The sequence below is a fragment of the Manis pentadactyla genome, chromosome 12 (genome assembly GCF_030020395.1).
Source record: "Manis pentadactyla isolate mManPen7 chromosome 12, mManPen7.hap1, whole genome shotgun sequence".
NCBI lineage: Eukaryota > Metazoa > Chordata > Mammalia > Pholidota > Manidae > Manis > Manis pentadactyla.
In genome coordinates this window covers 95,822,558-95,833,801 of record NC_080030.1, presented here as the reverse complement: position 1 = coordinate 95,833,801, position 11,244 = coordinate 95,822,558, and positions in this window count along the sequence as shown.

Genomic DNA, 11,244 nt, shown 5'->3' with positions numbered 1-11,244 from the left:
AAATGATGGAACTATGTGATTCTCATTTCCTGCAAAAGGGTATTCTGTTTTTCTCTTTTCTTTCATAGACTGATTTACAACCCTTTCTTCTATTGCTCCCTCTGGAACTCTTTCCGTATTTCTACCTGCTTTTGTGTTAAACAGTTTAACTAAATTGCATGGAGAATCACCCCTTCATTAACTTTAATCCCTGCCTTCCTACTTTTAAATTAACAATGCCTGCCTACCAGAGAGTTTTATGACCATCAACCCATTTCTTTCATTTCATGATTATATAAATACAGTTATTGTATTCCCAATGAGAACACTATTAGAGCACATTTTCTCTGAGATTAAAACAAAACCATTCTGCATAAATTTCTTTCATTATACATATGTTTTAAATTTTTGTTTTATTGATTTCTACGTTAGGGGAAAGCTGAATAGAATTGCACATACTATTCTAAATAGTTTCAACTCTTAATATTTAAAAATTATATCTAACTAGTGTATATAAGATCTTCTTTGGCTTATAATGCTAACTACATTAATTTGATTTTGTTTTTATAATTATTCTTCCCAGACCTTGAAATAATACTACAAGTTGGATTTTCTGAGATATTTTTGTATTTTCACTTAAACTAAGATACTGTTTCACACATTGTTCATTATGTGCTTTTTGATTTCGACACTATTTTTTTTGCTAAATAACTTTTGTTTCTAACATATGCTCAAAAATGCTTTCTGTGAAATTCTATCATTTAACTAATATTTTTGTGTATTTATTGCTATGCATTTTTATTTCTTCTTATTAGTGGTTCAAGGGGAAGGTCATCATGAGGGTTGTGACTGGCCACATATGGTGGCCAATGACCTGGGCAATGATGGGTGAACCACATGATCGGTCGGTGGCAAGTCAATCATTCAATATTGTATATGTACTGTTGTAGCTGCAGATGTCAGGATAAGGCGAGCACAGCCTCTGCCCACAGACACAGAGACTAGTAGGGAAGATAGAACCTATAATACTAACCATAATTCAGGTATATTACAATAAAAACCGTGAAAGAAGCATCAAGTGTTGTGAGACTAAAGAAAGGAAAAACAAATGACAGGGGAGGATGAGAAGAATCATTACCAAGTTTTTCATCCATTGAAAATCAAGTATTCCAAGATGCTGGACATATTGCTAGGTGTCAGACACAAAGAAATGTATAAAACAAACGCTCCTAGTCTCATGGAGTTTAAACTCTAGTGAATGACATTTAACCTGCACATGCTCAGAGAAAAGGAAATAGAGGAGGCAGAGAAATATATTTCAAGTAGAATAAAGAGCAAAATAAGGAAATTTGGGGTTATGAAGTAGAAGTATGCAGAACCAGGAAGCTATATGCTCGTGCAGCAGGAGGGGCGGGAGTAGAAAAAGAGTGTTTTACTGGGGGATACAGACCATGAAGGGAATGGAATTCCCTGCTAGGCTTTTAATCTTAATTATGTAATTAATGAATTGTAATCAAAACTTTTTGAGTAGAGGTATCAACAGATCTGTGTGTACAAAAGTAACCAAGGCAACGGAGGGGAGGAGAAGAGGTACAGACAGGAAGATGCTCGCTAGCGTCTGCTACTAACAGTGCAGTAGGAACATGTTATGAATGGAGTTTTGGATGAGGAATAAAGTATCTATGCAGAGTTAGTCATAGGAACAAGCTTACAAGATGGTTCAAGTCTGGTGCTAGGGTTTAATGATAAATACAATTTTCCATGACTGGAATATGGAACAAAGTAAAGTTTGATAGATAAGTTTTGTGGTGGACAATCTGCAGCTGAGGAACTTGCAGTTTCAGATCAGTTGAGATAACAAGTAGACAGTTTGAAACTGAAGTAATATTGAGAAATAAGGATGCGTATTTGCATAATATCCATATGTGTTTATTAAGGGGAAAATTTTTCCTTTATGTTTCAAGGTTCTTCTCACTAGCCTAAAAGTCAAATTGACTGGAGACAGACAGACAGAAGAAAATCAAACTTCATTTCATGCCCATGAGAACCCCACGTACATGAAAAGTGAGGCCTGTCTCAAAATGAATCATGAATTTGTTTTTTAAACCTTGGAGGGAATGAAAGAAGGGGAAGGGGGAAAAAAAGAAAAAGGAGAAGAGAAAAGAGAGAGACAGAAATTGGGAAAAATGAGAGTATGCAAGAGAAAGTTGTTGGTGGTAGACTCCTGTGACCAAGGTCTTGAGCTAAAAGCCAAGAGGGCAGAGCCAAGAGCTGAGGAGAAAAATAGGTTAGGAAACTCCTCCCAGGAGATGGAAATGGTTCGACATCCGGTATCATTTCCTGTTCTAGGAATACAAGGAAGGGGTGCTGTTGGGACCAGCTGGAAATCAGAATACTAGAATTTCCTTAGACTACTGATTGCCGTGTTCTTTTCTTTGCTCTTAAAAATGGAAATGTCTATTGTAATTATCCCCATACTTGTTTTATGTGGGGAAGGAGGAACAGTAGATAAATTACGATCTCTTTATTTCACAGGTCTCCAGGTTAAGAGAACTCACAGCTGAAAATCCTCACCAGATCTGATACCGATCATGAGATCAACAGCTCCAATCCTAATTCCATGATTTGATGAGACTTTTGTGGGATCTTTAGATAGGTGAATGCATTTGGCATATAAGAACTCTGCAATTGTGTCCAGAAGACAGACTATAGATTAAACGGTCCCACAAGTTTTTTGCAGCTTCTCCCATCAAGAGGATAGACTGTTTCCCTCTCCCTAAATCAGAGGCTGTTCTTAGGGCAGTTTTGACCAATATACATGCTAGAAGTGACAAGTTCTAGAGTCTAAGCCTGTCGGGCTCTGGGGGTTTGCTGTTGAGGTTTTGGGGTGATGCGAAGAGCAAAGCAGATGGCAGGAGTTGTCATGGAGGGCACTCAAAATAAGCCACTTTATTCTGCATAAAGCTGTACTTTTAATCCTGTTATAGTGCTAATTCATTGTTACATAAGTATTAAAGATGCACATGCGTGCAGCCTTCATGGCAAGGTGTCTGGCCTTCAAGGCCCTTATCTAGCTCGTTACTCATGAGTACAACATGCTGTGTTTTCAGATTTCGTAAGGCCAGGCATATCTAGCTCCATACAAGGCCAGACATTTTTGGGGTGAAGCAGCAGACAGCTACCCTCATAGAGTGGTAGGGCAAGTGTGTGGGGGGGCCTTCCCTACAAAGACACAGAGGCCTTTCAGGGGCTACCTTTCTTCCCTTGAATGTTACACTCACACCTCAATGAAGGAGGCAGGTTTAGCCTAGGGTAAGGGGAGAAGCCACATGAAAAAGAACCACAGTGTCCTACTCAACTGCCAGGAACGTGAGAAAATCCTGGAGTATGCAGCCGTGCCACCCCTCCTATAAAATGTAGCCACAGGAGTTGTCTGGGAGAAATCAACAAAAGGAGCCTGCCAGCCAATCAACAAAAATCTAAGGAAGAATCAATGTTTTAGCCCAATAAATTCAAGCGATTCTTTTACAATGTAGCACTATCAAATCTACTGTTGCTGGCCCGCCACTCCACCCTACCTTTTAAAGGTGTTTGTTTGCAAAAGGCAAAAATTAAGGTTTTGGTTTGAAAGATAAATTGAATCCATAGATCTGTATGTGCATGTGAATATTTTAGATTGGGGAAGTATGGGACACATTTGGCAGATGGGACAAAATATAACAAGGTATGAGTAAGTATTACTAGGAATTAAAAGAGGATGTATTTATCTATGTGGCAGAGATTAAAAAGGTAAGGGATTATTATAAGCAACTATATGCCAACAAATCTGAGAAATTTTCATATAAATGAGGAGTTCCTAGACTGACCTCTTAGGAGTCATAGAAAACCCAAATAATATATAATTATTAATGGTTTTGAGCAAGTAATTTTAAAACATCTCAAAGAAATAAAAGAGGCACATAAGGCTTTATAGGAATATTTGATATCCAAGTGGTAATTTCAACTTTAACCTTATTATTCCAGAGAATGGAAAATGAAGGGATGTTCCCCCAACTGATTTTGAGACCAGTATCACCTTAATACTAAAATTCTAACCAAAGCAGTACAGAAAAAGGAAAAATAAAAATTGGCCAGCCTCACTTAGGGATGCAGATGTAATTTCATAAGAGAGTAAAATCCTAAGAACTATATTAGCAAAATTGTAATATTTAAGTTTGCCATAAGAGTAAAGTTTGATTTACTCTATATAAAATTTAAATACTGTATCGATTTAAAGGAGGAAAATATTTTCTCCGAAAGAGGAAAATATAATAAAGCAGAGTGTACCCTGCACACACTTATTCAGCAGCCTTGGTGGGTCATTAGGTGGCATGGTTGATGTCCCGCTTCCCAGCTCCCCTTCTGGTTCCCAGATCTCTCTATTTTGGTTATGGAAGAAAAAGCATCTCCCAGTGAAGCCCGTGTCCTCTTGCACATAAGCCTAACCTCACAAGGTATTGTGACCGCAACTGAGTTTTTAAAATTCTTTCTCACTATTCCTTTTGGTCAGTTGCTTCTGGGTAAATAAAAATACTGCCTATTAGAAAAAGATCGTGGAATACCATAGCTGTCAGTCCACTGCCTCTCCCCTTGCTATATGCTGAGTTCCTTATTTAGAAGGAATATTCTGTGGAATATTTTCAACAATACATGAAGGTTTCTAATTGCTCAGAAGTTGTTTTTGGCAGAAGTAAACAGGGAAACCAAATCCATGTCCAGGATAAATATCTACTCTGCGGAGGACAGATTCTGTCAGCTGTCCTCTGTAATGTAACTGACTTATCACCAGGTGGTTGAACATTGTTTTCTGGTCCTGGATGACGGGCCACTCAGCAGTGGCTTAGAGCCAGATTGAAGACAAGGTGGAGGGGGCAGTGGGAATTGTGGTGGGGGGGTGGAGATTACTTGTTGCAAAACTTACAAAGAACGTCACTTTTGGCCTTTTCCTTACTAAGTCCAATGAGCAAGAATCGAGGCTAATAGTGGAAAGAATGACATTAACAGAATGTCTTTTTTCTTACACCTGATCATTGGATTTCTCCTTATGGTATTTTTACTCCCTAGGCTGCTTCTGTATGATTCAGCCACATAATCCTGGGCATGCCCAACCTGATGGCTTGGAAGATGACATAATAGCCAATTCAAAATGAATATTTCAGTTTTTTTACTCGGAGGTCATGATTTTACTCCAAAAGACAATTATTTTACACTGTACTTCCCCACTGGTGCCTGACACAGACTCCAGAGAGCATTGCACACTGACAGCAGTCACCTTGAACCCTTGATTTCAATGGGTCATAAGCACAGGTGGCAAAGGTCTTTGCTCTATGATACGGGTCGGCTGGAGGGCCTACGCTGCTCTGAGTCCCACTCGAAGCACTCAATATTATAGGTCGCTTCGAACACGGGTAGAGATAGCATTCCCAAATAGGCGTATCAGTTGAGCAGAAAACTAAATTTTGGCAAATGTTATTTACACATCCAAAATGTTCCAGCAGGCGTTGTACCTTTTTATAGAGTTAGGGGGTCTAAGATATAATTTAACTGACATTTTGGAAGGGGCATTCCTATGTCTTCTGGGCAACTTAACATTTATTTCAGGGGCAAGCAACTAAAAGTCTTTGAGTTAATTTTCTGTTGTCTTGTATGCATGTATCTTTCAAGGTATCTAGGATACGTGCTACTTACGAATCAATAAGTCCCTTCAGCGTGGACAATCAATGTAATAGACCAGCATGATTTCCTATAGGAAACAAGATAATTAAGGTCCCACTAGCTAAATTATGGAGCCGAGCCCAAGAATTGATGAAGCTTTGTGGCAAAACAGTACAGTTACACTCTACTAGTTTAAAGTGACTTCTGATGCTCTTTGTATATTGGTATTGAGAAAAAAATGCATCAATCAGCTTGATAGCTAATTTTCCAGGTGTCGGGGACTGTATTCACTATTTCCATTAAGGAACAAAGGCAATTGGAAACATCTCTTGATTGAGTTTATGATACTCCACTATCATTCTCCATGACGCATCAGCCTTCCGCATAGGCCAAAATTAAATAGGACTGAGATCAGTATAACCACCTCTGTGGATGAAAATTGCATCCTCCAGTTACTTGGGCAAAAACTATGGGGTCATTCTTGATTTCTCTCTTTCTCTCACATGCACGTCCAATTTGTCAAGAAATTCTATCAGGCTTATATTACTGTGATAGCTTTCAAACTGCTCCCTTACTTGGGTCTTTGTCCCCTACCATTGATTTTCACTGCAGCAGCAGAGAAATACTTCTAAAATATAAGGCAGATCATGTCACTCCTCTGCTCAAAATGCTGCAGTGGTTCTCCATTTACCTCACAGAAAAAGCTTAAATCTGTACAGTGGCTCACAAAACTCTGTGGGTTCTGGGTCCACATTAAATCTCTGACTTCATCTCCTGATCTTCTTCTTCACTTAATTCCAGCCATACCAGCCTCCTTGCTGTTCCTCAAACACATGAGTTATGCTCCTGCCTTAAGTTCTTTGTTCCAGCTGTTTCTGTTGCCTGGAATGTTCTTCCTCTACAAAGGAGCATTTCTGGCCTCCTTACTTTCTTTAAACCTTTCCTCAAAGTCATCTGCTCAGTGAGGTCTCAACTGGCCAAACTATATAAAATACAGTCTGGAGACCTCCAGCATTTGATGTCGGAGAGCGAGAAGCCAGCAAAGGAGTCTGAGGATGACTGGCCTGGGAGGATAACCAAGAGAGGGCAGTGTGCAGTACTGAGGCCATGCTAAGATGGTATTTCACTAAGAAATGAATGACCCCTTGTGTCAAATGTTGCCATTAGGCCAAAAAAAAAAAGAAGAAGAAGAAGAAGAAGGACTTAAAGTACCCCTGAATACATGGATAGACCTGGTTAAGAACTGTTTTTCTGGAGCACTGAGAACAAAATGAATATGAGTAGAAGCATGAATAATTGTCAGAGGAGACACCAGAAAGCTAAGCCATGTTCAGGTTCAATAAAAGCCAAGATAGCTGAAATTCCCTTAAGTTAGATAGGAAGTTTACTTCTTGATATTTATCAGTGGTTCTGAGAATGGTCATATCTTTACTTGGTCCCTGATTTATTGGGTAGTTTGGATCAACAGCACATAAGGGTATTTTGAGTCACTCAGCCTTGCTCACTGTCAACAGTGATTTTGCAATAGATTTTTCAGTCCCTTCCCTCTGTAGAATCAAAGCCTTGGCATGCATGATTCCCGGGAAACTACCAGAGCATCAGTCACCATTTTCCTTAAAGGAAACCTCAGGGGTCAGAAGCTTCACTCACCTGCAAGTCTAACAGTAACAGTTGTGGAGCTGAAGCCAGTTGGAGAAGATATCTTGAGGTCATTATTCTTTCAAGAATTTGATGGTACCGAACCAGCCATTGCTCTCATAGTTTTCTACCATGATTTACAATAATCATAACTAAGACATTTTTACCACCAAACAATTTATATCCAATTTTCTTTTGAAAAAATGATTGGGTATAATATACACAAGATATGCTGCATTACTTGCAAAACGTTCACTCTTGTGAATTAGTAAATGTGGAAGATGGAATTTTTTCTTAGCTTTTACACAGCATTATCGACTTTATCTGCCACTAACTTTCTATTTAGATTCCTCAACAATCCCACTGATTTTTCCCTGGTTGTTTGCTTCTTTTATTGATCTCTCTTTCCCAAAACCATAAACAGTACCAAACACAACAAAGAATTTAAGGTCTTTATTTGTCTCTCGAGTCAAACAGTTTAAAATCCATCTGATGATATTATCTCTTCAGCCCATAAACTTTGTACTAGGCCTCAATAACACAACTTTATGTTCTCAAAAGCATAATTTCATTCTAATTTCTTTTTCTCTGTTGCCATATAAGATCCTACCTTACTTGCCCACTTTGATTGTTCTATCGATTTCAGATTTGCTAACCACGGGAGTATAAACAGTCACTGGCTTTAATTATCCATATTACACATTCCTAAGCATTGGTTCCATACAAATATATTAAATACAAGCATAGCTTCCTCTTCTGTGTTCTGCCATTATAAAGGTTGTCTGAGATATTTTTTATTCACATTTAGTTACATCCTCAAGGTTTACCATTTGTTATCCTGTAGACTTCAGTAATGTTCTAATTCTCTAGCTATTTTATAACTACATGAGGATTTCTCCAAATGCTTTTTATGTTTATGACTCTGAAATAAAATATTTTATCCAAAAATGGAGCTAACACTTTATCACATATCATATTTTATGTATCCCTTCATGTCTAGCTGCTTCTCAAGTTTTGAATAAAGTTTTGTCTCCCCTAAATTTCAACCTCTGTCTTCATGGGAATTATTTTTATTTTCATGACTAATGTCATAACAAATTCTCAAAATGTCTTGGAGTAGGGCTAAAGGACTTCTTGGACTTCACATTTCTTTGTATACCACACTGTAGGCCATATACCATGCAAGGAACTGGTGATACAAAATAGTGAATAAGATAGACACAGGTCCTTTTCTCACAGACCATTAACCAGGGATGCAACAAATAAAACAGAGTAAATGATAGAAGAAGTACAGGATGCCAGCCAGTGTCTTAGGCTTGAGTATTTCTCCGCTCTTCATTCTAGAGCTCCTCATGGCTCCATGGTAGAATGCTGCTCAACTGGGATTCATATGTTCTGCATTTAAGAGCCACATATTAAAGGAATGAGACATAGAATAGGTGTTTCATGAGCAGTAAGTGTCTTGGGAGCAGAAAGCTTGTGAACAAATAGTAGGAACAAGCCAAATATAACCCTGCCAGCTTCAGGATTTTGCTCAGTGTTAGAACTACTGGGATTATGTTGTTGGTAGTCAAGGAGGACACTTTCAGTATAATGATTTTCCATAGCTTAAGGTCCCCATCTTTCTCCTGTCATCCTGAGAATATCTCAAACTTTTTTATACCAACTTTTACCTCTGAAAATGTGCATGTATTAAAAGAAGTTTGGTCAGAATATTCTTTAGTAAATCTACTCATTTTCATTTGCTGTGAAGAGTGAACATGAAGTTGTTCCAACTACTATCACTAATTTGTGAGGAAGGAAATGTATAGAGAAAACTGTGATATACTACTGACTCACTATGTAGTCCATGAGTGGTTGGAGCCATATTATGCCAGACCAAGAAGTGACCAATGAAGGCCAGGTAAACCTGCAGAGGCAGGGTAAGGGGTGATTCAAAAATGAATAATATGAAATGTGTAATTAGATTGTCAATATGCACAGAAAGTGTCTACAATAAATATTTAGTATATAAAATTCTGGATTTCAGGGGTAAGATACCCATCCTGGCACCAACATAATGCTCAGGTTTAGAGGTCATGCTGAGACCTATTAACAGAAATATGAGTTTGGCCTAAGAAGTCAGATAATAAATGAATTGAAAGGAAGAAGCAATGAAACAGAACCATTGCTAAACCAATGACCTAAGGCCCTGGAGAGTTTATTCCATTTTCTGGTAATGGGAGTGGGGGAATTACAATATTGAAATGCAGAAGTGATCCCAATTTGTAGAATTGGGGAACTGGAGAAGACAGTCAAGGTAAAGAAAATTCAGATTACTTTGAATTAAGCCACTAAATAACCTTCATAATAGACAAGGCTTTGAACATTTTTTTTTTGTTAGTTGCCTGAATTAATGTCAGTCCTTGGTACTGACAAAAGTTTATTCCCAATTTCAAGTAACCAGATATAATCGAACAGCACCAGTATCTTCAATTATGGAAGAAAGACTGTATTATAAGAATTTCAAATATGTTTTTAAAAACTTTCAAACTGTATATATGATTTCAGTAAATATTAATCTGACTCAATCATACCACTTCCCACATGAATTATAAAAGGTATGAATAAACTGATATTTACTTGAAATAAATCATTACTTTCTCTATTACAGATCCCTTGAGTAGTTTCTTTTTGGTCCTTCTTGACTTGACATTCTTACTCACTTTTGGACACTTGTTTATCTGCTTTCCCCCAGTTTACTTCATGTTTATATGTTGTACCAAATTTTAGAATCTAGAGTACTTTGAATATAATGACTGATTATACTTCCATTCCTGGAAAAAGTTTTGAGTATACCAGTCAGTTCTCTAAATTTGCTTACTCTTCAGGAAGAAATATTTCATCTTATCATTTCCTGAAATTTATTTATTTTTAGTTTGCACATGACTACAGGTAGCTAAGTTTCTTCTTCAGGGATTTTATGATAGCTCCACTGAGGAGAAGAGATCTCTTCGATGTGTTTTCCCATCAATGGAATACTGTACTTTTACTGAAGTAAATCTGACACATTAACACAAGATTGATATAACTAATAGGGAATTGAATGAAACTGAAATTTACCTTTTGCTATTAGTTAATTCATTCCATGTCCTAAAAATCTGTTTCCTAAAAATTTAAGAGAAAGAAAAAAGAATGAAAAGATTTTAAAACAACAACTGAACATCTGTACATCTGGTTTATGATGTCCATCTTTGAGTGTTAAACTCCGTATTCTGGTTTTCAGCTTTATGCGCTTATAAAAATTATCACAAATTCCAGATATTTATAAACTTGATTTTGCCCTCTGTTTTTTGCCCATTTGAGATGTCATAATTCTATGATAATTATTAAAATAATAGTATTTAATTTACCTTTAATGTAAGAACATTTAAGAATTTAAAAATGATACTTGTATTGATTATATTGATTTTTTAAAAGGGAATTTTCTTTGACCCTCAAAGAACTTGAATTTATCTCCTAAGAGTGCTCAACTATCACAAGGGATTGAGTTCCAGAAAACAATCCTATGAACAGACTGTTAATTAATACATATTTAAACTGCCTCAAGGGTCAATCTAATCAATCATGTAAAAATAGTTTGATTTCAAATGGAGCATTTGTAAAACCTAGTACTGCTCATTTGAGATATTGATCATTTAATTCAGTACTTCTCAGTCCAGTATGATTCTATCACATCCAAATGTTGTCAAGGGAAATGCCCACTTATTCTAAAATGAACAGAACTGGTGGTCTAAGATGGTGGCATAGAAAGAGCCTGAACCCACCTCTTCCCACATACACACCTACACACAAAGCAATTCATTCCAAGGAAGAAGTGATGTCTGAATGAACACCTTCTGTACAATGAGGGATTACAAAGCCCACATAAAAACATGGCAGGAGAGAAACAGA